Consider the following 27847-nt stretch of genomic DNA (forward strand, 5'->3'; position numbering starts at 1 on the left):
AGTGCTATTTATGACATTTCTTGCTGGAAATTGACATTTATTTCTAGTTTCTGGCAAAAAATGCAGATCACATATTATGGTTTTGCTCAATCAGTTGCCTTAGTGACTACCACAAAAATTTGTGAAATCAGCCACATGAGCCACTAAATAATAATAATAATAATAATAATAATAATAATAATAATAATAATAATAATAATAATAATAATAATAAAGTTGGAAGGGACCTTGGAGGTCATCTAGCCCAACCCCCTGTTCAGGCAGGAAACCCTACACCATTTCAGACAAATGGCTGTCCAGTCTCTTCTTAAAAACCTCCAGTGTTGGAGCATTCACCGCTTCTGGAGCAGGTTGTTCCACTGGTTAATTGTTCTAACTGTCAGGAAGTTTCTCCTTAGTTCTAGGCTGCTTCTCTCTTTTTCTCTCTTCTCTCTCTAATGACCCATGTAATTTCTGAGCATAATTGTCATAAGTCAATGACTTCCTGTATGGAGAATTTTACATAAAATTAAAAGACAAATTTAAAGAAAAAAAAAGACAAAAGACAAAAGAAAACCAAAGTGATTAAATATAATGAATCCCAACCTCTCTTCAACAGGTAATTATAAGCTTTTAATCCTCCCTCCGTCACAGATGTTATACAAATCCCTCCAGCCTCTCAGTCCACATTTTTTTAAATCCTCAACCTGATAAATCAGGGGTGTCAAACTCAATTTCATTGAGGGCCGCATCAGCATTGTGGTAGCATGTGTAGTTTAGCAATTTTATGACAACAACGTGCATCTATTTATTGTCATGTGCACAGCTGGAAAGTCCTTTGTACACGGATCCAGTTTAAACACATTTCCTCAAAACCAGTTTAGGATCAGTTCTGGACTTTGGTTACAGTTTTAACAAAAGCTAACTAAAGCTAATCTCTAGGCGAACTTATTCCAAAATGGAATCATTATTGCAAATACTTTTTTTTTTTTTTTGCTTCCCGCGTTGCTTTAATCTGTGCTGTAAAATCTGTTCTGCCTTCTGAATTCTGCACAGGGAAGCAGGATTGGCTGGGAGATCATTTTACAATCGTGTTAGTGAAACCGCGCAATTTTACGAAAAGCTGAACGGGTTAAACGCACAAAGTTCAGTAGCTAGAGCAGATCCAGAAATGCAGCCTGTTCTTTTTTCTTTTTTTTTTCTCCCCCCCCCCTTCCTCTTACTGAATTCCTTTTCCTGTAGTTCCTTTGGATAAAACTTTGTAGTTTGGTGTTGTCATTGTTTAGTTTTGCTGGGCGAATTTCAACCGGTCGGAAAGGGTAAGTTAAATTGGAAAGTTTCTGAAAAAAAAAAAAAGAGATCAGAGAATAAGAAATCCAGCAAGCGGCGGAGGGGTTGGGGGAGGAAGGAAAGTTAAAGGGAAATTATCCTTGAGTAAATAACTATTTTTTTAAGTGCGCCTATTTAACTCTCTCCTGGTAAAGACCCAGGCGAGTGTATCACGGTTGGTTCTTGCAGTTGGTTCTTCCTATAGTAAATCGAACCTCCATGTTCACATATAGCACACCCCCGCAATCTGTATTGCAGGGGAAAGACATTAAAAAAATACGGTGCAAAGGCGTCACGGAATGGGGTATGTGTGTGTTTGTGTGTCAAAAGACAAAAAGAGCATGGGGCAATTGAATTGCAAGCAGAGTCCCTTTGATCGGGGAAACGATCCCGCGGAGATTCGAAAGGGGCGGGGCTGGCAGGACGTCATGGCGACGCCTCTATATTGTCGCCTTCGCAAAGGTGTCGGATTCTACTCGAGTCTCCTGAAGTGCAGTTACGGGTTGACCTAAAACAGGTAGGCCACCTTGGCTCTTTTATGACTCGTGGACTTCAACTCCCAGAATTCCTGAGCCAGCCATGCTGAGGGGAAAGGGAGAGGTTTCCAAGCTGAGCCAGGCTAGCTCAGGAATTCTGGGAGTTGAAGTCCACAAGTCATAAAAGAGCCAAGGTTGCTTACCCCTAGGCTATATAAATAACACTTAGAATAGCCCTTAGACCAGGGGTGGGCAACCTTGGCTCTTTTATGACTCGTGGACTTCAACTCCCAGAATTCCTGGGCCAGCATGACTCAGCTGGGAAATCCCTCCCTTTCCCCTCAGCATGGCTGGCTCAGGAATTCTGGGAGTTGAAGTCCACGAGTCATAAAAGAGCCAAGGTGGCCTACCCCTGACATCAAAGAAATCTCGGATTTCGCTTGCTTGCCAGTCCCAGTCTTCTAAAAGCTCAAATGGTCAGCATGCAGCTTTAAAAAAAGAAAAATCTATTCCCCACTGTTGAAGTTGTTCTTGGGAGATATGCTGTTCCCGAGTCTGTTTTTTTTGTTGTTGTTGTTTTTGCAGCCATTATCTTGAAAAGTCCATCTCCTAAGCTAGAAATAAATGACATCCTGGGGGCTCTCTTTGCTGTATCTGGAAGCAAGCACTTCAGTGGATTAATTGTTCTGCAATATTTCACTGCTATTTTTTAAAAAAATCTTTCCAGAAGCTCTTGTAAAACCAAGGATTTTCTGAATAGTTTTCTAATACAGGTAGTCCTCGATTTAACAACAATTAGTTCATTTAGCGACCGTTCAAAGATGCGATGGCACTGACAAAAGTGACTCAGGACCGTTTTTCACAGTTGCAAGCTTTGCCGCATCCCCAGGGTGACGTGATCAAAATTCAGACGCTTGGCAACTGACTCATATTTATGACGGCTGCAGTGTCCCTGGGGTCAGGTGATCGATCACCTTTTGTGACCTTACAAACAGAGTCAATGGGGAAGCCAGATTCACTTATCAATTGTGTTACTTACTTAACAATTGCAGTGATTCACTTAATACTGTGGCAAGAAAAGTTGTAAAATGGGGCAAACCTCACCTAACAAATGTTTCACTTAGCAACATAAATTTTAGGCTCAATTGTGGTCATAAGTCGAGGACTACCTGTATGCTGTTTGTTGCTACGAGATAACGCAAGGCCATGGCTTCGGGCTCTTAGCTGCCCGAAGCCATGGCCTTGCGTTACCAGACATGTCAAACTCGTGACGTCACATTGCACAATGTTTCGAGACGGTTTTGCCATTGCTGGCAATGGGGTAGGCGCAGCTTCCAGTTGACATGTCCGGCCTGTGGGCCAGCAGTTTGACACCCGATCTATCCCAGGGGTTCCCAACTGGGGGTGCTTGAACCCCCTGGGGGTGCGAGATGATATTCTAGCGGGTGCGAAAACTTGGGTTTTCAAAATTATAGTATATATGCATAATTTGTTGCCATTATTTTGAACTTTTGTGAGGGGTGCAAGAATATATCAGAAGCGTTTTAGGGGTGCAGGGTATAGAAAAGGTTGGGAGCCACTGATCTAACCCCTGTACGCACATGCCCAGTAGCTGTTTGGCTATGTCAGTGGTGGCGAACCTATGGCACGCATGCCAGAAGCAGCACTCAGAGCCCTCTCTGTGGGCACACGCGCCATGCCCCGGAGATGGCAACCGTCTTCTTCAACCAGCCCCTGCTAACTTGCCGAAATCCCATGCACTTGCTGGCCTTTGTGTGCGGAGGCCGATGGTGTCAGGCAGCAGCCCCCTGGCCCCTTGCCTCACCTAGCCCTGCAACATGGTACCCCCGCCCTGCCTCGCCTCACCACGCAGAACCAGCCTCCTGCCCACCGTCCCACCCACCAGAGACCCCAGGAACTCCCCCAACCCTGCCCAGCCCCCAAAGGTGTCCCTCCCCAGGAGCAACATTGAGTTGCCCACCCTGGCTATGCCCACCCGTCTGCCATGACCATCGTAGCCACGCCCACCCAGTGGGCCACATCCACCCAGCACCTGACAATACATAAGTGGGTTTTAGGTTGAAGTTTAGGCACTCATTCTCTAAAAGGTTCGCCATCACTGGGCTATGCCATATCCTCGGGACAGGACTTAATCTCACCCGGTTTCATGTTGCTAGAAGGGACCTTGGAGGTCTTCCAAGGCAGGAGACCTTATGCCATCCCAGTCAAATGGGTGTCCAATCTATTTAAAAAAATCTCCAGTGATGGTGCACCCACAACTCCAGGAGGCAAGATACTCCATTGATTCATTCTTCTCACCATCAGAAAATTTCCCCTGACTTCTAGGTTGGATCTCTCTATAACAGTGATGGCGAACCTTTTAGAGACCAAGTGCCCAAACTGTAACCCCAAACCCACTTATTTATTGCCGGGTGCCAGGTGGGTGTGGCCCACTGGGTGGGCGTGGCTGTATGGTCATGGCAGATGGGGTGGGTGTGGCCAAGGTGGACGTGGTCACCTCGATGTTGCTCATGGGGAGGGATGCCTGTGGGGGCTAGGCAGGGTTGGGGGAGATCCAGGGGGTCTCTGGAAGGTGGGGTGGTGGGTAGGAGGCTCGTCCTGCGAGGTGAGGTGAGGTAGGGTGGGGGTGCCATTATCTCAGGGCAAGGCAAGGCAGGGGCTGGGGCAGCTGCTGCCTGACACCATCGCCCCCCCCCACAGGCCAGCAAGCACATGGGGGCCGACAGTGCCCGTCAGCAGCTGCAGCCTGCCGGCCCCTTGACCGGTGCACTCTGGAGCTCCGCAGCCCGCCACCAGTAATTCAGATAAGTGCCCACAGAGAGAGCTCTGAGTGCCGCCTCTGGCACGCGTGCCATAGGTTCGCCACCACTGCTCTATAACAAGCTTCCACCCATTACTTCTTATCCTATGCCCGAGGCCTAGAGAATGAGTCAATTCTCTCTGCTTTGTGGCAGCTCCTCAAGTACTGGAAGACAGTTGTCATGCTCCCCCCAACTCTTCTCTTCATTAGATTAGACCAGGGGCGAGGAACCTTGGCTCTTTCATGACTCATGGACTTCAACTCCCAGAATTCCTGAGCCAGCCATGCTGAGGGGGAAAGAGAGGTTTCCAAGCTGAGCCATGCTGGCTCAGGAATTCTGGGAGTTGAAGTCCACCGAGTCATAAAAGAGCCAAGGTTGCCTACCTCTGCCCTAACTTAAAGAAACACTGAATTAAAGGATATAGGAATGCTCTCAGAGTCTTCTGCTGAAGGGACTTTTCAAGACAAAAGTCCAGTCGAGGGACTTGCACCCTCTCAGCTTTTCCCCAAGTCATATGCGGCCCCAAGGAAGCCTGACCCAGAGCCCCAGATGGCAATTCAAGGGCCCATCTGAACTTTAGGGAAAAAAGAATTAAGTATCCAAGTTGTCCACCATATGATCTGCGTAGCCCTAATTCCTATTCAGCAAACGGACCTTCCCTACTTTGGGGGGGGGTGCAGCCCCCCCCAGGAGGCCCCTAAGAGGCGAGATGTACGGGGGAGGGGCGTCGTGGGCCGCTCTTTGAAATGGGAGACCCTCCTCCGTTCATTGATTCCTCCGCCCAAAGCAGAGCGCGTCGCTGGATCGCCCTCTAAAGGGTTGAAACCATGAAGCTGCCGGGGCTAGAGGGGCAGGGGATTTCAGGGTGGGGTGGGAGAATAAGGGGAGAGAGCTGGATCCCATAAATAAATACGGCACTTCCTGTCCGTCTCTCTGGCAAAAGTGGGGTTTTGAATTAAGCTTTGCGGGCGGGCGAGCGAGCGAGCGAAGGCAGGTGAGTGGCTGGCGCGGGGAGAGGGAGGCGGGGGGGAGGCGGTGATTTGGGGCGGGGGAGGAGAGGAATGGGGGGGGGGGAAACAGAGGAACCCCAAATTGCAAAGCGGGGTAAAAAAAAACGCCAGCGTAGAAATAAACAACAGAACAAGGCAGGAAATTGCTTTCCGATCCTGGCAATGGGCAGGGAAGGCTACACGGGCGCGCCCCTCCCTGCTGATGTGTTCATTGTGGCTACCAAAAGCAACACACACACACACACACGCACACACACACACACACGTCCCCTCCCCCCCCCCAAATAATCAGATTTCAAATCCGACGTTTTGGCTTTGGTTGGTTTCCGTTGCTTTTCCTATCGGAGGAGGGATCTTGCCCTTTTTAAAACGTTGCCCTATTTTTCCTGGCTTTCTGAGCTTTTCCCACCTCCGGCAATGGGAACCTAAAAGTCGTAGGGGGATGTTTGCAAATCCGTCAAGGACTCTGGGGACCTTCGGGGTTTAATCTTTAAAGTAGCGGGGGACTTGTGGGTTGCGCTACCTTCGACGTTGCCTGTTGGGCGGGGGCTGTTTGGTGATTTAAAAAAAACCATGGGTATTAGGTGTGCAAGGTGTGGACGCATACACCCACGAGACAGCACTGTACAGAGGTTGGGTTCGTGTCCTGGACAACAAACATTTTGCTTCCTGAACACTTCTGGGTGTATCTTATAAATTTTTGCCTGTTAATCCTTTTGAGATTACATTTGTATTAGTTTATCTAAGTATAAAATACGAAGATAAATTTTTAAAAAGTAATAGAATAGGCGGGGGAGGGAAAAAGAAAATAGAGAGTAAAGAGGGGAAAGGGAAAAAAAAACTCTCTTTAGCACAGTAGAAGATTAACATTACAGCCTCAACTTTTTACTTTTACACAACAGTATATGCTAGCTATTTCTATAGCAACAAACCTATCTGGCTGTTAATCCTGAAACTAACCTGAAATTTAACTTAGCACTTACTGCTTTATAAAAATCTTGTTTTGTAATTTCTTCTTAGATATATTTTAAGTTTACTCATTTTCGCTTGCATTGTAAAATGCTTTGTGTAGCTCATGCGTGTTCAGGCATGCATCTGAGGCATATTGCATAACATTTGTAGATCTGGTATAGTTTGGGCATGCCTAGGCATGCTTAGGCTGGATGGATGCTGCCTGGAAAGGCTATAAAGCAGCTTGCATGCACAGATGGTATCATTTTGTCGATATCAATTTCCATGCATTTTGATACATGGCAAAACATTGTCTGTGTACATGTAATTTGCATAACAAGTAAACCGGCTCTAGATTTCTTGTTAAAGGATGACGGGGGACAGCAGAAATGGCTGACCAATGTGGGAACGGCCATGATACGTTCTGCTACATTTGTGGCGTCTATATGCTTAAGCCTCAAAAACGCACCATGACTGCAATTGTTAAGAAAGTATATGTACTCTATTTTGATTGTGAGGTTGGGGATCAAGACAAGGCCTGGGCTACTTTGTTGTGCAAGATGTGTTGTTGATCTTAGAGCTTGGCTCAGAGGAACTCAGAAGTCAATGCTGGTTCCTGTCCCGATGATATGGCAAAAACAGAATGTCCATGTGACAATTACTTTTGTCTAACTTGTGGTGCGGCCAGAACAATCTTGAACTGAACACACTCAGAACTTAGAGATGATAGTAGATTTTAGGAGAACCCCTCCTATTCCCCACCTCTTGAATATGAGCCAGCAGTGTGCAGCACCAGCCAAAAAAGCTAATACAGTCCTGGGTATAAACAGAGGCATAGAATCAAGATCACGTGAAGTATTCGTACCACTTTATAAAACCTTAGTAAGACCACACTTGGAATACTGTAAGCAATTTTGGTCACCATACTACAGAAAAGATGTTAAGATTTTGGAAAAAGTTCAGAGAAGAGGAACTAAAATTATCAAAGGCCTGGAGACTAAAACATATGAAGAACGGCTGCGGGACTTGGGTTTGGCTAATCTAAAGAAAAAAAGAAATAGGAGAGACATGATAGCAGTGTTCCAGTATCTGAAGGACTGCCACAAGGCAGAAAGGGTCACATTGTTCACCAGAGAACCAGAAGGCAGGACGAGAAACAATGGTTGGAAACTGATCAAAGAGAGAAGCAACCTGGAATTAAGGAGAAACTTCCTAACAGTGAGGACAATTAAACAGTGGAACAGCTTGTCTCCAGAAATTGTGGGCACTCCATCAGTGGAGTTTTTTAAGAAGAGACTAGACGGTCACTTGTCTGAAATGGTATAGATTCTCCTGCTTGAGCAGGGGGTTGGACTAGATAGAAAATCTCCAAGGTCCCTTCCAGCGCTATTCTATTCTAAATTCTTATAATACTAGACAACAAAATATCAACAATACAGACCTTCAGGTTTCTGGGTTCTATAATCTCCCAGGATTTGAAATGGACACGTAACATAAAAAATGTCATCAAAAAAGCACAACAAAGAATGTTCTTGTGCCAACTAAGAAAGCTCAGATTGGAGGAGCTGCTGATACAGTTCTACAAAGGAATGATTGAATCTATCATTTGCCCTTCTATAACTGTCTGGTTTGGCACAGCAACCAAACATGACACAGACTTCAACGAATAGTTAGGACTGCGGAAAAAACAATTGCAACCAGCCTGCTTTCCACTGAGGACTTGTGTACTGCATGAGCCAGAAAGAGGACTGTGAAAATACCTACAGATCCCTCACATCCTGGACATAAACTCTTTCAACTTCATCCCTCAAAACGATGCTATAATAGGACAAGGCTTTTCAACCAGTGGTACGGGTACCACCTGTGGTACATTGGCACCTGGCAGGTGGTACGCGACCATCCTAGAAAAGTAGTAGGGGAGGGGAATGAGCTGAACTGGTGGCGGCACCACACAAGCCTGAGCCAGAGATGGCTGGAGCTGCAGGGCTGTCAGGGCTCAGTGGAAGCGCCAGGATCAGTGCCAGGCTCCAGCTGGAGCTTGGTGCTGATCCTGGCGCTTCTGAGCCCAGAAGAAGCATTGATCAGCTGGAATGTTGCAGCATCTCCAGGGTCTTGTGATTTATATTTAGATGCTTGGCAATTGATTCATATTTATGATGGTTGCAGTGTCCCAGGGTCATGTGAAGTGACCAAAACCTGCTGCAACCACCCAGCAGACGGGGGGAATAAAAACCAAACACCCCCATCCCACCCCCACTGCCAATCCTCAACAGAAATGCTCACAACAATGAAAACCTTGGACAGGAGGAAGAGTGCCACTGGGTAGGCAGGCAGGTGTCTTGCTCAGCTGTGGCTTGGGGGGCACAGTGCCATTGTAACTTCGAACAGTCACTAAGCGAACTGTTGTAAGTCAAGGACTACCTGTACTTTATCACTTTTTTCCTTTTTTGGGGGGGGGTCATCAAGTTTTTGACTCCTTGCTAGGCGACTGGTGGTACTCAGATGTGGCCATATCCTAAAAGTGGTACAATGGGTGAAAAGGTTGAAAAACCCTGCTAAAACAACTGGACACAAAGACAGTTTCCCCTCTGCTAAATTGTTTAGTCTGCTAAACAATTAATTCCCACAACACTGTTTTATGCCCTGGGATGTCAAACCACATAGTAGGGCTGTATTACTATTGTCCTTCTCATCTTTCCTATTACCTATTCCTTTAGCATCTTAGGACTATCATTTTGTTGTTTGTATCTTACAATTTATGTTGATTGCTTTTAGAACTTTATGACTAGCATGGAGTATTGTATCTTATGATGATTGTATTTTATGATTATGATCATGATTTATCACTTGTTGCTTGTATGTACAGAGAGTTTATTTACCAGGGACCAATTCCTTGTGTGTCCAATCACACTTGGCCAATAAAGAATTCTATTCTAATGTTGCTGGTTTCTCTGCTAAAAATAAGAAATCAATTAAATACCTCAACCTGCCTCCAGCCAAGACACCAGTGCCATGGGACAACAATCTGCCAGTACTGAAACCAGCAGAGAAGTGGAGCTTAGACAAAACAGATGAAGATGCTGCAATGCGCCAGCCAGGGATGAACAGTGACAAAGTTCTGGATTTACCCTGCCAACAAAAGTACGTATAGTGAAGGACATGATTTTCCCAGTTGCAATGTATGGCTGTGAAAGTTGGACCATAAGAAAGGCTGAGCGCCAAAGAATTGAGGCCTTTGAACTATGGTGCTGGAGAAGACTCCTGCGAGTCCCCTGGACTGCAAGGTGATCAAACCGGTCAGTCCTAGAGGAGATCAACCCTGACTGCTCTTTAGAAGGCCAGATCCTGAAGTTGAAACTCAAATACTTTGGCCACCTTATGAGAAGGAAGGAATCACTGGAGAAGAGCCTAATGCTGGGAAAGACTGAGGGCAATAGGAGAAGGGGACGACAGAATGAGGTGGCTGGATGGAATCCCTGAAGCAGTAGGCGTGAGCTTAAATGGACTCCAGAAGATGGTGGAAGACAGGAAGGCCTGGAGGAACGTTGTCCATGGGGTCGCGATGGGTTGGACATGACTTCGCAACTAACAACAACAACAACAACGTTTGGTGATCCTCATATAAAACACATGGAAATGACCTGATCAAGGACTTAGGTTCAAGTCAAAATGAAAAGCAGAACTACTGGGTTGAAGACTGCAAGGACGGTTTTTGCTGTCACTAGGTATGAAAATTTCTGCCCTCCAAAGCCACCAAAATGATTTTGCAAATTTGTTTGCACAAGTAGACAACCTGGTTTCCTGTGCTGACATTGATGGATTGAGAGCATGACCCCCTAGAAGGGTGCCTCATTATTCATCAGTATTAAGCCTCAAGGCTGCCTTGTAACTTAATGGCAATGTACATCCTTCAGTACCTGTTGGCTAAGCTGCACATGTGAAAGGATCATATAGAAACGTGGAACTGTTGTTGAAATACAAGCAGTACGCAAGTACGACTGGAATAACAAAATAACAAGAGTTGGAAGGGAGCTTGGAGATCTTCTAGTCCAACCCCTGCTTGAGGAGGAAACCCTATACCAGTGGTAAGCCACCTTGGCTCTTTTATGATTTGTGGAGTTCAACTCACAAAATTCCTGAGCCAGCTGTGCTGAGGGGAAAGGGAGAGGTTTCTAAGCTGAGCCAGGCTGGTTCAGGAATTCAGGGAGTTGACGTCCACGAGTAATAAAAGATAGATCAAGGTTGCCTACCCTTGATCTATACGACAGACATGTCAAACACAAGATTGGGGGGGGGGGCTGGATGCGGCCCGTGAAGTGGTTTTATGTGGCCACGAAGCCATCCTGGAAACAGTGAGGGAACAGCCCCCACTGCCTTGGCCTGGCCCAGGCCAGCCGGGAGCTAATGTACAATCTATGCTGAAACGCATTCAGTCTTAGCTCCACAAGACCGTCTGGAAACAGCAAGGAACCAGCCCCTGCCGTATCGACTCCACCCCCTGGGTGTATGCTTAGAATTATACTTCTAAAAAATCTTTTGGTGTCCAGTGAAATTGGTGGGTGTATGTGTGCGCGCCTTGCACTCATAGACACACGTTCCTGCTTAACACTAAAAACCTATTTTTGTTGGTTTACTGAATAATATACAATAATTGGTTGGGTTTGCTGGGGTTCGCATCGCCACGGTTTCCTGAAATAATCTCATTGGAACATCATGACTGAATTAATCTATTTTTCCGGGTTCAGTCCATTAGGCAACAAAGGCAACCACTAGGCTTTTAATTTTTATGAACTCATATATCAAATTTCTTTTTTTGGGACAACACTATTTCAGAACATCTGGAAGGAAGGAGATTCTCTTGGTGTAAAGCAGTGTTTTTTCAACCTGGGCAACTTTAAGTAGTGTGGATTTTAACTCTCAGAATTTCCTAGCCAGGCTGGGGAATTCTGGGAGATGAAGTTCACACATCTTCAAAGATGCCAAAGTTTAAAAACACTGCTTTAAAGCAGAGTTTTTCAGTGATTCTTTTTTTCCCCCTTAACTAACAGGTTTTGCAGCCCGAACAAGTTTGAAAACATCTGATTTAAAGCATCTCCCAGGGAGTGGAGAGAACTGTAAACAGAGAGCTTTGCAAACAGAGAGTTAACCTATCAAAAGCACATTTAATTAATGTCATCCCTGTCTGAAGAGATCCAATAAGAGCTGTAGAGTTTTGTGTGGGTCTCAGCTGTCAAGCCCTAGAATTCAAAAAAAGCTTTTGCCTCATTTAAATGGATGCTTACAATCTGCTACAAGTTGCACGAAATGGGGCACTGATGTGCAGTGGGCGATGGGGAATGGAGTGGACCCCAAAGATGGTTTTTCAAGAGGCAACTGGACTTTTTGGGGGGTTTTCCTTGTAGACATTTTGCTTTTCACCCAAGAAGCTTCTTCAGTTCTGAAGGTTCTGAAGAAGCTTCTTGGACGAGAAGCGAAACATCTTCAAGGAAAAGAAACAAAGAAGAGGGGGGGTTAAGTTATTTTCCAAAGCAGCAGAAAGCAAGAAAAAGAAACAATTATGGAAACCAATTCAAGGAGAGAAGCAACTTGGAATTAAGGAGAAACTTCCTAACAGTGAGGACAATCAACCAGTGGAACGGCTTTGCCTTCAGAAGTTGGGGCTTCAACACAGGAGATTTTTAAGAAGAGACAGGACAGTCACTTGTCTGATATGGTATATGGCAGTGGTGGCGAACCTATGGCACGGGTGCCAGAGGCGGCACTCAGAGCCCTCTCTGTGGGCACGCGCACCATCGTCCTAGGCCTTCAGCTGGGTTTTATAAAAACTTTTTGCTTTAGGCCTCCACCGCCGTGTGCAAAAAAAAAAAAAAAAAGGTTCAATCAATCAGTCAATTTCAACCTCTCGGGGGGAAAAAAAGATCTTGTAAAGTTAGAATTGATTGAACTTTTTAGTCCCACCCAGTCTGCTGTTACCACTGCAGCCATGCCCACCCAATGGGCCACACCCACCCAATGGGCCACACCTACCCGGCACCCGACGATGCATAAGTGGGTTTTGGGTTGCAGTCTGGGCACTCGGTCTCTAAAAGGTTCGCCATCACTGGTATATGGTCTCTTGCTTGAGCAGGGGGTAAGACTAGAAGATCTCCAAGGTCCCTTCCAGCTCTATTCAGATTGAATGAAAAGCAAAAACAGTCCAGTTGCCTCTTGAAAAAGCACCTTTGGGGTCCACTCCATTCCCCATCACTCACTGCACATCGGTGCCCCCTTTCTCGCAACCCTCGTGGAACTCGTAGCAGATTGTAAGCACCCATTTAAATGAGGCAAAAGCTCTTTCTGAATTCTAGGGCTTGACCGCTGAGACTCACACAACCCCTCAAAACTCTACAGCAGACATGTCAAACACAAGGCCTGGGGGCTGGATGCGGCCCGTGAAGAGGTTTCATGTGGCCCGCGAAGCCATCCTGGAAACAGTGAGGGAACGGCCCCCACTGCCTTGGCCTGGCCCAGGCCGGCCGGGAGCCAATGTACAATTTATGCTGAAATGCATTCAGTATTAGCTGCACAAGACCGCCTGGAAATAGCGAGGAACCAGCCCCTGCCGTGTCGGCCCCGCCCCCTGGGTGCATGCTGGGGAGGTGTCACCGCTTTGTGAGGAATGAAGAAATGCACCATCGCCTGGAAGTGGCCAGCAAATGGCCCTCACCTACTTCACATATCCAGCTTGATGGACTCCGGCGGAGGGGTTTCAGCAGGCAGCGAGGCTCCTCCAGTGGACCATGCCTTGGCACTTGCCCCGGTCCCACCCCCTTCTGCCAGAGATCCTCAGATCTGTCCCACTTCTGTCCCCAAAGGCCCCCTTGATGTGAATGATGTAGAGCTGACCATGCCCACCCAATAGGCCACACCCACTCTATCCACACCCACCCAGTAGGCTGCACCCACCCTGGCCACACCCATCCGCCTGCCCCCCCCCCGCAACCGCAGTGTTGATGCGGCCCTCAATGAAATTGAGTTTGACACCCCTGCTCTACAGCTCTGATTAGATCTCTTCAGACAGGGATGGCATTAATTAAATGTGCTTCTAATAGGTTAACTCTCTGTTTGCAAAGCTTTCTTGTTTACAGTTCTCTCCACTCCCTGGGAGAGGCTTTAAACCAGATGTTTTCAGCCACGTCCTGGATGACTGAGAATCTCTCCGTAGAGGAATGGAGTTGATATTAATAATATATTGCCTAGCTCTCAGTCGACTCTAGGAGAAATTGGCAAAAAGGTTTTCGTACTTTTAAAGTCATTTTAGGTTTCCCTCTGGCTTTTGGTGTTCCCTGATTCAAGAGGGCAATTTCCCACACCCACCCAGTTCCTGAAGTTTTAGCAACTGTGATTTGAGCAAAGTCTAGGCCAGAGGTAGGCAACCTTGGCTCTTTTATGACTGGTGGACTTCAACTCCCAGAATTCCTGAGCCAGCATGGCTCAGCTTGGAAACCTCTCCCTTTCCCCTCAGCACGGCTGGCTCAGGAATTCTGGGAGTTGAAGTCCACGAGTCATAAAAGAGCCACGATTGCCTACCCCTGGTCTACGCACTGCCAGAAAAGGAGAGTGCAAGGTCATGGAACAGTGTGCCCTCAAATCATTGATTGTGATTGTAAAACAAAAACAAAAACAAAAAACATTCAAATCCTTGCTCAGGTATAAAACTCACTATAGTTCAGGGGTAGGCAACCTTGGCTCTTTTATGACTCGTGGACATCAACTCCCAGAATTCCTGAGCCAGCATGGCTCAACTTGGAAACCTCTCCCTTTCCCCTCAGCGTGGCTGGCTCAGGAATTCTGGGAGTTGAAGTCCACGAGTCATAAAAAAAGCCACAGTTGCCTACCCCTGGTCTAGGCACTGCCAGAAAAGGAGAGTGCAAGGTCATGGAACAGTGTGCCCTCAAATCATTGATTGTGATTGTAAAAATAAACAAAAAACAAAAAAAAAAATTCAAATCCTTGCTCAGGTATAAAACTCATTATAGTTCAGGGGTAGGTTGGCTCAGGAATTCTGGGAGTTGAAGTCCACGAGTCATAAAAGAGCCAAGGTTGCCTACTCCTACTATAGGTCATCCTCAACTTGCAATCACAGTTGAACCCAAAATTTAGGTTGCTGAGCAAGACTTTTGTTAAGGGAGCTTTGCCCCATTTTGTGACTCTTCTTGCCACAATTGTTAAGTGACTCACTGCAGTTGTTCAGTTAGTAACACAGTTGTTAAGTGAATCTGGTCTCGCCCCCTGACTTTGCTGGGCAGAAGGCTGCAAAACGGGATCACATGACCCTGAGACACTGCAGCTGTCATAAGTGTGTGTCAGTTGTCAAGCATCCAAATGTAAATTACATGACCCTAGGGATGCTGCAACGGTCGTAAGTGTGAAAAATGGTCATAAGTCACTTTTTTCAGTGCCGTTGTAACTCTGAACGGTCGGTAAGTGAACTGTTGTAAGTCAAGGGCTCCAGTCTGAACTGCCTCACGGAGTTATTCTGCAAATATTATAGTCCTGAAAGGACTCTAATTCAGGAGCTCTCTGTCTGCTTTACCTACAGAAGATATTTGGCACTATTAATCGAGGCAGTCAAAAACCCTGCACAGATGGATTTGACTGATTAGTTTGATTCAGGTTGCATTTTTTTTACTTATTATTTGTTCCAGCCTATGTATTCAGAGATATCTGCAGGATTCCTATAATCAACCTTGCTCATGCAATAGAATAGAGTAGAGTAGAACAGAATAGAATACAGAATAGAATACAGTAGAATATAATAGAGTAGAGTAGAACAGAATAGAACAGGATGGAATAGAGTAGAATACAGTAGAATATAATAGAGCAGAGCAGAGTAGAGTAGAATAGAATAGAACAGGATGAAATAGAGTAGAATAGAATAGAGTAGAGTAGAGTAGAGTAGAGTAGAGTAGAGTAGAGTAGAGTAGAGTAGAGTAGAGTAGAGTAGAGCAGAGCAGAGCAGAGTAGAACAGACTAGAACAGGGTGAAATAGAGTAGAGTAGAATAGAATAGAGTAGAGTAGAGTAGAACAGAATAGAATACAGTAGAATATAATAGAGCAGAGTAGAGTAGAATAGAATAGAACAGGATGAAATAGAGTAGAATAGAATAGAATAGAGTAGAGTAGAGCAGAGCAGAGTAGAGTAGAGTAGAACAGACTAGAACAGGGTGAAATAGAGTAGAGTAGAATAGAATAGAATACAGTAGAATATAATAGAGTAGAACAGAACAACAGAACAGAATAGAATAGAATAGAATCTGGAAGGGACCCTGGAGGTCTTCTAGTCCAGCCCCCTGCTCAAATAGGAAACCCTATATCATTTCAGACGTGGCTCTCCACTCTTTTAAAAATACCTCCAATGATGAAGCACCCAGAACTTCTGAAGGCAAGCTGTTTGCTAATTGTGCTATTCCCTCCCTCCCCCCTGAAAGAAAGTATTTTAAAAATGATCTTTTGGTTTTCTGACTGCCTTTTTGATGGTTTGGCTGATGAGCGGAGTGTGCCTGGTTGGGAAGCTCTCTGTATATTGCAATTGCTTGGTTGGTCCTTTTATTAGATTAATAAAAGCAGTTTGTCTCCAGCTCTTTGTTAAGCACAGCCATAAAGAATTAGGACAGCAGACATAAATGCACCAAGCCACATGGCTTTTGATTTTATGTACATGAGACGAGAGTAATCCATAATCCCCCCCAGTTACATTTCTTGGGGGGGGGGGAATGTGTCTCTACTTAGACCACCATAGATATACCTATCCCCTATATCTCTTGAGGCTATAAACAGAATTGGTTTGTATGGTGAATCTGCATTTAAGTTCTAGATAGCCAGTATGTTGAAAATGGCCAGTGAAGAGAAGCTGATTCATTGCTATAAAAGGCAATATGACAACCTAAATCTCAGGAAATAATGATAATCTTGAAGGTTTGGACAGATTAAAAAAGAAGGATGATTGGATTCTGCTATCTTCCTTTGAAAGGAAAAATTGAGAGAAGGAAGTTTGCTACAAAATCGTGGCCAAGTGATATAGCGAGGCAGTGGGCCACGCTTGGCTGGCTGTGGAGCATGGGCTCCAGTGGGTGTAGTAACAGTGGCTGATGTCAGTGGGCTGAGATATTCCATTGTTTTCCTGTTTGGGATAGATGAATTGTTTTTTTTTAAATGGTGTCGGACATAATTGGGGGGGGGGTTATAATAATAATAATAAAGTTGGAAGGGACTTTGGAGATCATCAAATCCAACCCCCTGCTCAGGCAGATAACCCTATACCATTTCAGACAAATGGCTATCCAGTTTTTTCTTAAAAACTTCCAGTGTTGGAGCATTCACCGCTTCTGGAGGCAGGTTGTTCCACTGGTTGATTGTTCTAACTGTCAGAAAGTTTCTTCTTAGTTCTAGGTTGCTTTTCTCCTTGATTATTTTCCATCCGTTGCTTCTTGTCCTGCCTTCAGGCGCTTTGGAGAATAGCTTGACTCCCTCTTCTTTGGGGCAGCCCCTGAGATATTGGAACACGGCTACAATGTCCCCCCTCATCCTTCTTTTCATTAAACTAGACATTAAACTAGACATACCCAATTCCAGCAACCGTTCCTTATATGTTTTAGCCTCCAGTCCCCTAATCATCTTTGTTGCTCTTCTCTGTACTCTGTTGTGTCAAGCTGTCCTGCGTTTTTAGTTAAAAATATTGGGGGGGGGGGGAATTTAGTGTGCATTTTCCATGGCTTGTTCCCTTCTATTTCAGCAGAGGTTCCTGCGTAAGACATTGCCAATATCTTGTAGTAATGTTATTTTATTTATTTATTAAATTTTTATCCCCTATAAGGTAATTCTGGATGGCTTACAAGTTATAAAATAAGTAAAAAAATAAAAATAAAATAAAATACTAAACTGCACAGATTATGACCGTAAAACTATACTTAAGGTGACCAACTTTTTTGCAATGAAAAGGAGGACACAAATAAATTGAAGAAAAAAATATCGTAAATAAAAGAAACATTTTATTCATTGCAACAATAATACAGAATACACTATAATATGATAAATGCATAATAAAAAACATTTGTAACAATAACATTTTATATTGTAATTATGCTTACATGCCGCGCCCCCACCCACAGCCGCCCCGCCAGCACTGCTGCTCCGCCGTGTAGAGCGGGCCCCGCGGCTCCCAAAGCACTAGCTATGCCAGCTCCGGCCCAGGAGGCAGCCCGCCGTCGACACACCTCGCCTGCAGCTGTCCCGCCAGCACCACCGCCCACCCGGCACAGCCCCATGTAGAGCAGGCCCCACGACTCCCACAGCACAACCACCGCCGCCCCTCACACCCCCGCCCGCAGCAGCCCCGCCGCCCCTGCCTCTTGTGCCCGCAGCCATTATTTACCTAGCAGGGCCGAAAATCAAGAGAAAGTTACCGTGGCATTGCTGCTCCAGTCTCCTCCAGGTATCTTTGGAACTAACTAGGAGATGGTGTAGTTGGGTAGCAGGGAGGGGTGCAATGTTCCTGCCAATTCGCCTTCGCTTCAGACAACTTACATGTGCAAAGTTTGCCGGCCGGGTGTTTTGGCATGCTCAGCAGCAATTCCTATTGGCTTTTGAAAGCCAATAGTGGGAGTAGCACAGCTCGTGCAAAAGTTGAAAAAAAAAACCCCATCAAAAAAAAGTTGCCGGAATGCCGTTCTGAGCGTTCTCTGAGAAAAAAAAGCCCTGCAGATTAGTCTTCAAATATCGAAAAGGAGGACATGTAAGAGGACACTTTTCGAGGGAGGACAGAACTCACAAAAGGAGGACTGTCCTCCCTAAAGGAGGATGGTTGGTCACCTTACTATACTGACACCAGAACCAAGAGAAGACATTTTAGCAGTATTTTTCAGTGCTAATTGCTAATTATATTGTTATAGCGAGATAACCTATCTTTATTAAACTTCTATCACTGAAAACAATTCTAAACTTTCTGGTAACTTATCTTGATAAAATGGCAAGAACTGGAAATTGCCTTTTGGTTTAATCATTCCATTGAGAAATATTGTCAACCAGATTACCAGGTAGGGCTTGGAGTGTGCTGACCCAGCAGCCATTTTGACTTTTTTGACCTCTCCCCTGTACTTCCATGCTTTGGAATTCCCTAGGCCCAGAGGTTCCCGTAGCCCCCCTTCTAGTTTTCATAAAACAGTCTAAACCTTTTTATTGTGCTGAGCTTTCAGTTGATTTTTTTTTTTATGGTCTCCATTTTGGGTTGTTTTTGTGTGTGTGTCTTTGGGTCTGTGTTTCTTAATGCTGTTTGATGTTTTTACTTTGTTAAGCTGCCCAGTGTCTCTTGAATAGGGGCAGGCTAGAAAAACTGCCAAGGAAGTAAATGAAATTGGAGCTGAAGGGATCAGCTTTTGGAAAAGATCCACCTCTTGATATCCAGTTAGCATTTTGTGCATTTTTTTGAGAGATGGGCAGGAATGCTGTAAATCTAATTTCAGGGCTGCCCACTCACAAAGCCAGCGGACAAACGTGATTAAAAATGAACAAAATCAGAGTCCCGGCCGAGTGGTAATTTGGTTGTGGGTGACTAAGAGGCCAGAGAATGGGCAGGGAATCTGGCTTTTATTTATTTCTCTCATTTAATGATCCTGTGCCTAGCTTTTTCTTATACAACCAACCAAAGGAGCCGGCAACAGTGAATAAACAGATTAAAGCAATCAATCATAAAGCAATAAAATCTGCAAAAAACAAAGAAACAAAGCAAAGCAAAGGACTGGAGTCAAAGAAGGCGGCAGGAGGTAGTCAGTTGACGGGGGGGGGGACTAGCAAAGGGGGAGGAAAGCAGAAAAAGCAAAATACCAGAAGCTGATAAACAAGATCTCAATAGCTCAGAGCAGAGACGATGGATGGCCGTGCCCAGTTAGTTCTAGCCCAGAAGTGTGAGATTTATATGTCCCATTCTCCACATTTGGCAAGACAGTTGACTTACTCACTCAGTCACCGTTCAGAGTTCCAGCAGCACTGAAAAAAGCAACTTATAACCTTTTTCAGGCTTGCAGTGTCCCCATCATCACGTGATTTGCATTCAGATACTTGGCAACTGACTCACGTTTATGACGGTTGCAGTGTCCCTGGATCATGCGATCCCCTATTGCAACCTTATGACCAGGAAAGTCCATGGGGAAGCCAGACTGCAGCGATTCACCTCACAGCTGTGGCAACAAAAGGTCGTAAAACGGGGCAAAACTCCCTTAACAAATGTCTCACTTGGCAACATAAATGTTGGGCTCCGTTACAGGTAGTCCTCGTAAGTTGAGGATTACCTGTATTTTATAATAATTTAAATTGGTGTTTCCTAACTTGAGCAACTTTAGGATGTATGGACTTGTAGAATTCCGGTTCGTCATTGGAAAGATGTGTGCCGATTTAAGCTGTGGTTTAATCATTGGAAATCACTGTCTTGAGGCAATACAGTTGGTTTAAATATAATATTTGTCTTGCCTGATTGTGTGGATTTTCTCTAGTGCTGGCATTGGAGAATGGCAGTGGAACAGGTGAGAAAATGCCACAAGTTTGAAAAACGTCCGTGAAGTTTTTAAAAGGTTTCCAATTGCATGCAGCTGCTGGTGTTTCAAAGGAACAACAATTGTTGCGTTTACCTCCTGAGATTCTTAAATCTCATTTCCTTCCTGGAAATTTGTCCTCCTTCTATAACAGTGGTTCTCAACCTGTGGGTCGGGACCCCATTTGGGGTCGAACGACCATTTCACGGGGGTCGCCAAACAAGGCTGTCCGCCATTTTTTCCCCCTTTTCTTTGGACACGGCCCTGGCAACCGGTGATGTATAAGTGATTGGGGGTCACCACAACATGGGGAACTGTATTATGGGGTCACGGCATTAGAAAGGTTGAGAACCACCGTTCTATAATCACTGTCCCTGGATCATGCCATCCCCTTTTGCAACCTTCTCACCAGCAAAGTCCAAAGCCAGACTCACTTAACAACTGGGTTATTAATTAAGAAGCAGGAGACTAACTTATCAACTGCAGTGATTCACTTAATAGCTAGTAGCAAGAAAGGTCATAAAATGGGGCAAAACTCACGTAACACATGTTTGCTTGGCAACCGAAATTTTGAGCTCAATTGAGGTTGTAAGTCAAGGACTGCCTGTATTTCATCTGACAATAAGGTTAAGTAAGTAAGTAGGTAGGTAGGTAAGTAAGTAGGGAAGGAAGGAAGGAAGGAAGGAAGGAAGGAAGGAAGGAAGGAAGGAAGAACGAATTGAGCTTGTGCAGACACAGTGCTACTTAGTCTTCCCTAGCTGAATGTCAAAAGTTTTTGCAGCAGAAGAGGCAACGTACGGGGATCTAAAGCAGGGTTCTCAACCTTGGCTACCTGAAGATGGGTGGACTTCAACTCCCAGAATTCCTGGCTGAGGAATTCTGGGAGTTGAAGTCCTACCAAATGGCCCCGGTTGAGAAACATGCTCTAAACATGGCCACATTCCAGTTGCAGAGATGAGAAACAGTGGAGAGGAAGTTAAATAGCTCTTGGAAACCTCACAAGGTTGTTGTTTGTGGGGACCATGGGAAGTGGAAAACGTTTGAACTGTACAAAATGTAGTGGTAGACAATGGCAACAACAGTAGTAGATGTGGCTGTAAGACTCTCCCAATCTGGTTCAGTTGTTTACAATTTGTATTTGGGCACATGGTGCATTTTGTGTGTGGGTGGGGGGAGAAAGAGAAAGAAAGAAAAGAAAAGAAACAAAGAAACAGAGATAAAGAGAAAGAAAAGCAAGCAAGAGAAAGAAAGAAGGAAGAGGTTATCATTTCACGCAAATGTAAAGAAATTAAAAATAAAAAAGAAGAAAAGAGGGAAAGAGACAAAGGGAAAGAGAAAGGGAATGGGGAAAGAAAGAAAGAGAAAGAAAGAAAAGAAAGAAAGAGAGAAAGAAAGAAAGAAAGAAAAAGAAAGAGAAGGAAGGGATTATCATTTCATATTCAGGGGATTAAAGTGTTTTTAATCATGTTTTTCATTGTGCTTTGATTTGCTTTTGTTATTTTTCCTGGCCGCTCAACTGGCAAATGCGATGCTCATCTATATTTCATGGGCACAGAATAAATGAATCAATACAGCATTTTATTTTATTTTTTTTGCCCTGGCGTCTCATCCATCAACCAACGTGCCACGCTCACTGCTTGTACAGCTATGGGGCATGCTCGGTAAAATGTATATTAAATTAACTACCCCTCCTCTCCCGACATCCTGAGATAAGCTTGGGCTACAGCATCCATCATCCCTGGCCAGCCTGCCCCTGGGCAGTTCTGCTTTTTAAAAAAGTGGGACGGACAAAATTTGGCTCCCCGTTTCTGGGTCTCTTAACCTGGCTGGGATGAGTTTTGAGTCCTTTCCGATTTGCTGAAGGGTTAAGTCGAGCAAGTTCTGCTTCCTAGAAAAGCAGTGGAAATTTGATTCACAACTGGGAAGGGAGGCAGGTGGGCAGGCGGTCTCCCCTTCTCCTCCCCTTCCCGCCCCGCCTCTTGCCTCCGGTGACATGAGAAACTGCCTTTTGCTTCTTGGTCCCCAGTCTGGGAGCCATCAAAGAACTGCAGCTGCAGCAGACACAAAGGCTGCAAGGCGGGGGTGAGTTTGGGCAGGCAAAAAGGGGAGGGGGGGAGAAGCCTCCTGCAACGGAGGAGGGGGAGCCAAGTGCTGGGGGAGGACAAGGCAGGGGGAGAGATGGAGGAATCAAGGTCTGGAGGGAAAGGGGTGCCAGGACCCACGGGCAAACTTTAGCTGTGCCGTTAGATGGTAAAGGAATAGATTGAGGGCGCTGGTCTAATAAATATACTAGTCCTTAAGGTGCCTCAGGATGCTCTGTTGCTTTGCTGCAATGGACCGGCCCTCGCATTGGGCTGGGAATTGTGAATGCCCAGCTGCAGACGGACAGCTGGTGGGTGTGCATTTCGTGGTTGCTGCACATCTCCCTTGCCTGCAAAAGGACTCTTAGGGCACAAGGCCTCGGTTGGTGGGCTACGGTGTCCTTGGGACTCCAGGTTCAGGGATGAGTAACGGTGGAGAGACTTCCCTGGAGAAGCGAGCCTGTGGTCTGTGGCTGTTTTCCTCCTCTTGAAGTCTTTTGATGGAGCATGACTAAGGTGGCCTCTTCATTTATTCCAGCATGAAAAAAAAAAAAGGACAGTCAGGATGGGGACCCAAAGGAGGGAGGGGGTCTTAGGGAAAGGGTCCCCAGCACATCTTCCCAAATTTTGGGGTTCCCTAGCTGAATGCCAAAAGTTTTTGCAGCAGAAGAGGCAACGTAGGGAGGGGGGGTTGGTCTAAAGCAGGGTTTCTCAACTTTGGCTACCTGAAGATGGGTGGACGTCAATTCCCAGAATTCCCGCCAAATGGCCCCGGTTGAGAAACATGCTCTAAACCTGGCCACATTCCAGTTGCAGAGATGAGAAACAGTGGGGGGGGGGAGTTAAATAACCAGGTTTTGAAGATCTAGAACAGTGGTTCTCAACCTTTTTAATGTCGCGACCCCCAACCAGTCGTAAGTCGAGGACTACTCAACTGGTGCAGCACCGTTTGCAGAATGGGACTTTTGACGGGCTCAGCAGGGCAGAGACAGCCTGGACCATTCCTATTGGCTTTGAAAGCCAATAGAATTAGACTCTATTCAAGAGAGTCTATTCTATTGGCTTTCAAAAGCCAATAGAATAAAAGGGAGTAGCACAGCTAAGGAAAAGGGGGGAAAAAATGGCAGACTGCGTTGTTTGGCGACCCCCGTGAAATGGTCGTTTGACCCCAAATGGGGTCCCGACCCACAGGTTGAAAACCGCTGATCTAGAATGTGACACATAGACAATCCGTAATCTTAGTTGGTAGGGCATAAACTGCAGATCCAGATAACCAGAATTTGTAGTTTAAATCCACGGGCCACTTCCTCATGACAGGAGTTGTTTGGCTGGACCTTGCAAGAAAGAAAAAATCTTTGGCAGATTGTTTTTGCTGGGCAGCCACCTACCCATCCATCTTTGCTTTATACCTCAATATAGATAGGCTGCAGGAATTGGAGGAAACTCCTCTTTGGAGAAAGCTCCAATGTGACCTTGGTCCTAGGGATCTGCACCGGGTACTCCTACCAGAGTAGAGCTACATTCTGCAATAGTGAGTATGCTTAATCAAAAAAGAAAAAAAAAAAGCTTGCTTACTTCATTGTCCTGCCCAAGTTATCTGATTAACATCCTTTAAAATCCTTGTTTTGTTTTAATTTAGGCCTGATTGTTGGGAAAAAAAGAAAGAAAAGAATTTCAGAGCATTTGCCCATTATTTTTAAAGTAAAACAAGTTTATTTAAAAAAGATGTTTTGAAGCAGCATATGCTAAGGTAGATAAAAAGAATTTAAAACACTAGTATTCATACAGGTAGTCCTCAACTTACCACCACAGCTGAGAGTGAGAAATTTGTTCAGTGAGTTTTGCCCTGTTTTACGACCTTTCTTGTCACCGTTGTTAAGTGAATCGTTGCAGTTAAGTTAATAATATGGTAGTTAAGTGAATCTTGTTTCCCCCTTGGCTTTGCTTGTCAAAAGGTGGCAAAAGTGGATCACATGACTCCGGGACACTGCTTCCGTCATAAGTGTGAGTCAGTTGCTAAGCATCTGAATTTTGATCACCTGACCATTGGGATACTGCAGTGGTCACGAGTGAAAAAGGGTTGTAAGTCACTTTTTTCACTGCCGTTGCAACTGTAAACGGTCACTAAAAGAACTGTTGTAATTGAGGACTACCTGTACTGAATTTTAAGAATAATTACGGCATATTTTTTTTTTTTGAAAAAGAACGAGCTAGGCAGGTGAGAGTTTCAACAAATTAATGCATATACTGTAGGTAGCCCTTGACCTATGACCACAACTGAGCCCAAACTTTCTGTTGTTAAGTGAGATAATTATCAAGTGAATTTTGCCTAATAATAATAATAATGATAATAATAGTAGCAACAATGGTGCATTCGAAGATCTGCAAAAAATATCATTTGCCTGTAAGCAAAAACTGGTGGGATCATAAAATAGAGAAAGTCATAGAGAATGATAAAATTAAACTGCTCTGGGACTTCAGAATTCAAACAGACAAGCATTTGCAACATAACACCCCAGACTTAACAATTGTCGATAAGAAAGACAAAAAAGTCTGGATAGTGGACGTGGTAGTGCCTGGAGATAGAAGAATAGAAGAGAAAGAACTGGAGAAGATAACAAAATACAAAGACCTACAAATAGAAATAGAAAGACTGTGGCAAAAGCAAGCAAGGGTAGTACCAATAGTCATAGGCGCCTTGGGTGCAATCCCAAAACAACTGGAGCACCACTTGAACACCATTGGCATTGACAAATTCGCTATTAGTCAATTGCAAAGGCGGCCTTACTAGGAACTGCTTCCATCCTGCAACGATATCTGTAATACCATCAAACATCCACATCTGCCTATCCCAGGTCCTGGGTAAGGACTCGATAGGTAGACAAAATGCCAAATCCAGTCTGAACATCTAGTTGACTGTGCGATGATCAATAATAATAAAGTTGGAAGGGATCTTGGAGGTCATCTAGTCCAACCCCCTGCTCAGGCAGGAAACCTTATACCATTTCGGACAAATGGCTGTCCAGTCTCTTCTTGAAAACTTCCAGTGTGGGAGCATTCACCACTTCTGGAGGCAGGTTGTTCCACTGGTTAATTGTTCTCATTGTCAGGAAGTTTCTCCTTAGTTCTAGGTTGCTTCTCTCCTTGCTTAGTTTCCATCTGTTGCTTCTTGTCCTGCCCTCAGGTGCTCTGTAAAATAGCTTGACTCCCTCTTCTTTGTGGCAGCCCCCCTCGTCCTTCTCTTCATTAAACTAGACCAGTGGTGGTGAACCTATGGCACATGTGCCAGAGGCGGCACTCAGAGCCCTCTCTGTTGGCATGCGCACCACCACCCAGGGCAGGAGCCCCGCCCAGCACAAAAGAGGTGAAGCGGCCAACTAGCAAGCTCGAGTAGAGGTGGTAGAACAGAGGTCACCAACCATTGTCGATCGGTAGACTGGAAGAAAAGGGAGAGGGAAGCATTTTACATGTGTGCATGTGCGCAAGGGGCTACGAGCAAGCACTTGCCTGCCTGCATGATCCTCACTAGCCCTGCCCCGTTCTTACGTGGTACAGCGTCTTGTATCTGCACCCCGCAGTGTGGTGGCGGCCATTTTTGTACCGTGCAACACGGTGGCCCATTTTTGTGCCCTCAGTTTTTGTGTGCCAGAGGCACCACAATGCTGATGCGACCCCGGCATTTTGCAATAAATAAGTGGGTTTTGGGTTGCGGTTTGGGCATTTGGTCTCTAAAAGGTTTGCCATCACTGAACTAGACACACCCAATTCCAGCAACCGTTCCTTACAACCTTTCCTGCTACAGTTGTTAAGTTAGTTACACGACGTTTAAGTGACTCTGGCTTCCCCATTGACTTTGCTTGTCAGAAGGTCACAAAAGAGGATCACGTGACCTTGGGACACGGCAACCGTCCGTTGGCAAGCTTCTGAATTTTGATCACGTGACCAGGGGGATGCTGCCACGGTCATAAATTTGAAAAGTAGTTATAAGTCACTTTTTTCAGTGCCACTGTAACTTCGAATGGTCACTAAATGGAACTTTTGTACACTGAGGTCTTACCTGTAGTTTGGGTGTTCTTATCTGAATGAAGAGTAGGACGAGGGGGGACATGATAGCAGTGTTCCAGTATCTCAGGGGCAGCCACAAAGAAGAGGGAGTCAAGCTATTTTTCAAAGCGCCTGAAGGCAGGACAAAGAAGCAAGGGATGGAAACTAACCAAAGAGAGAAGCAACCTAGAACTGAGGAGAAACTTCCTGACAGAACAATTAACCAGTGGAACAACCTGCCTCCAGAAGCAGTAAATGCTCCAACACTGGAAGTTTTTAAGAAGAGACTGAACAGTCATTTGTCTCAAATGGTATAGAGCAGGGGTAAGCAAACCTTGGCTCTTTTATGATTCGTGGATTTCAACTCCCATAATGGCTGATTGCCGGGAGAAATATCAACAACCTAAGATATGCAGATGATACCACTCTAATGGCAGAAAGTGAAGAGGAACTAAAGAGCCTCTTGATGCAGGTGAAGAAGGAGAGTGCAAAAGTAAGCTTGAAACTCAACATTAAGAAAACCAAAATCATGGCATCCGGCCCTCTCAATTCCTGGCAAATAGATGGGGAAGAAATGGAGGTAGTGACAGATTTTATTTTTCTGGGCTCCAAGATCACCTCAGATGGGACTGCAGCCAAGAAATTAAAAGACGCTTGCTCCTGGGGAGGAAAGCTATGGCAAATCTAGACAGCATTCTAAAAAGCAGAGACATCACCCTGCCAACAAAAGTGCGTATAGTCCAGGCCATGGTTTTCCCAATTGCAATGTATGGCTGTGAAAGTTGGGACCATAAGAAAGGCTGAGCGCCAAAGAATTGAGGCCTTTGAACTATGGTGCTGGAGAAGACTCCTGCGAGTCCCTTGGACTGCAAGGCGTTCAAACCGGTCAGTCCTAGAAGAGATCAACCCCGACTGCTCTTTAGAAGGCCAGATCCTGAAGTTGAAATTCAACTACTTTGGCCACCTAATGAGAAGGAAGGACTCACTGGAAAAGGGCCTAATGTTGGGAAAAATTGAGGGCAATAGAAGAAGGGGACGACAGAGAATGAGGTGGCTGGATGGAGTCCCTGAAGCAGTAGGTGTGAACTTAAATGGACTCCAGAAGATGGTAGAGGACAGGAAGACCTGGAGGAACGTTGTCCATGGGGTCGCGATGGGTCGGACACAACTTCGCAATTAACAACAACAACAACAATGGCTGGTTCGGGAATTCTGGGAATTGAAGTCCACAAGTCATAAAATAGCCAAGGTTGTCTACTCTGGTATAGGGCAATGATGGTAAACCTTTTAGAGACCGAGTGCCCCAAAACTACCCTGCCCATCCCGTCCTGCTCCCTGGCTCCCCCACTCTGCCCCCACCCCGCCTGCCCACAGGGTCACCCACCATCTCCACGGCCCACCGCAGCAGATCGCCCAGGTAGCCCTGCAGTGCCCAGGCAGCCACGCCCTCCGCCTGTGCCCTTCAGTGTCATCTGCGGGCAACGGGGCGTGAGGGTGGAGTCTTGTCTCCACTGCCCGGCTGCCATGTCCTTGGCTACGCTGGTCTGTGTGTGCCGCACCGGGGACAACTCTCCTCCAGGAGGACTGCT

General features: G+C 45.5%; 1 protein-coding gene across 5 annotated transcripts in view; it reads left to right on the forward strand.

Annotated features, from left to right (window-relative positions):
- The first annotated feature begins 1196 nt into the window (after nt 1–1196).
- Nucleotides 1197–27847, forward strand: part of LOC120318217 (zinc finger protein 436-like) — a 38080-nt gene continuing 11429 nt past the window's right edge. Inside the window, exons 1-2 of one of the 5 annotated variants that reach the window (XM_039365634.1) lie at nt 1224–1298; nt 23634–23745. The gene's annotated coding sequence lies outside the window, so the exon portion shown is untranslated. Of the gene's footprint in view, nt 1299–5516; nt 5601–20821; nt 22216–23360; nt 23746–27847 lie in introns of those variants that run through there. The other 4 variants (XM_039365635.1, XM_039365630.1, XM_039365631.1 and 1 more) reach the window with 4 other exon arrangements.

Source organism: Crotalus tigris, unplaced genomic scaffold (assembly GCF_016545835.1).
Source record: "Crotalus tigris isolate CLP2741 ecotype Arizona unplaced genomic scaffold, ASM1654583v1 scf7180000020145.1122116, whole genome shotgun sequence".
In the NCBI taxonomy this organism is placed as follows: domain Eukaryota; kingdom Metazoa; phylum Chordata; class Lepidosauria; order Squamata; family Viperidae; genus Crotalus; species Crotalus tigris.